Source organism: Acomys russatus, chromosome 3, assembly GCF_903995435.1.
Source record: "Acomys russatus chromosome 3, mAcoRus1.1, whole genome shotgun sequence".
Lineage (NCBI taxonomy): Eukaryota > Metazoa > Chordata > Mammalia > Rodentia > Muridae > Acomys > Acomys russatus.
The window spans coordinates 23,761,691-23,763,125 of NC_067139.1; the positions used below are offsets into that span (position 1 = coordinate 23,761,691).

The 1,435-nt window shown below is 46.3% G+C and overlaps 1 pseudogene; it reads left to right on the forward strand.

Annotated features, from left to right (window-relative positions):
• The first annotated feature begins 427 nt into the window (after positions 1 to 427).
• LOC127187008 (40S ribosomal protein S10-like) lies at positions 428 to 920 on the forward strand (annotated as a pseudogene).
• Positions 921 to 1,435: the final 515 nt, after the last annotated feature.

Here is a 1,435-nt window from a genome sequence, read left to right on the forward strand (position 1 = left end):
GGTCACACTCAGACCTTTTCACAGCACCCACTGTGTCGTTTGAAGTTCTTTCGTAGCTCACGCTAGCTCAGAAAATAAATAAATAAATAAATATCAAAAAGAGAGTGAAAAGAAAAAAAATACTTAAACAAGAAAACTTCTGGGGTGTCTCTGATATTTTTGTGCCCTGAAAACCCTCCAGGCATGACTAAAATTGGGTACCCAGAAAATAGGCAATCTTAGTCCATTGCTCTCATTTGCCTGACTATTTTGGCTCTGTTCTCAGGAAATTGCTTCTCTATGTGGTGTCCGGATGGCTGCCAGTAGCTTCCTACCCAAGTCACATCATACACATTGGGAGAATGACGATGCCTCTCTCTAGTGGTACAAGAAAATACGGAGTGGGGGCATGTGCCTTTTCCTTTCTGGCCTTAGCCCCGTGCCCCAGATGTTGATTCCCAAGAAGAAGCAGATTGCCATCTATGAACTCCCTTTTTAAGTAGGGAGTGATGGTAGGGGAAAATAGATGTCCACATTCCCAAACACGCAAAGCTGGCAGATAAGGATGTACTCAACCTTCATGTTGTGAAGACCATGCAGACTCTCCAGTCTCAAGGCTACAAGAAGGAGCAGCTCACCTGGAGACATTTCCACTGGTACCTTACCAAGAAGGCCATCCAATATCTCTGCCATTATGTCATCAGCCTCCCAAAATTGTGCCTGCCACCCTGTGCATCAGCCATCCTAAGAGTGGAGGGTGGGCTCAAAGGACCAGAGGGTAGGAAACCTAGAACATTCATGAAGGAAGGTTGAGGGAGACACTGAGAAGGAGCTCTGTGCCCCATGATGCTGAGAAGAAGGCCAAGACTGGAGTTCACTCAACAATGGTGTTCCTGTTCAGAGGCGGCTTTGGTGGAGGATGTGGTCAGCCACATCAGTGAAGGTGGAGGTGATTGTTTTGTTTTGAATAGATTTATAATTTTTAAAACATTAAAATGGAGATAGGGCTGGGGATATGGTTCAGTGGGTCCTTAAAGCATTGGCCACACAATTGTGAGGACCTGAGTTTAGATCCTAACAAAGCCACATGCAAGTATGCTCATCTGTGTCCCCCATGTTACGACAGTGAGATGGGAGGCAAAGACAAGGGAATAATCAGAAGCTGACAAGCCATCTAGCCTGGTAAACACAACGGTAAATAAGATACCCTGCTTCAAACCAGGCGGAAGGCAAGGCCTAACACCTGAGGTTGCTCCTCCAACCTCCATATACCTGCCATGGTATCTGTGTGCCTGCACTCTCACACACAGATATCTCTCTCTCTCTCTCTCTCTCCTTCTCTCCTTCTCTCTCTCTCTCTCTCTCTCTCTCTCTCTCTCTCTCTCTCTCTCTCTCTCTCTCTCTCTCTCCACACACACACACACACACACACACACACACACACAAAGGGAAATGA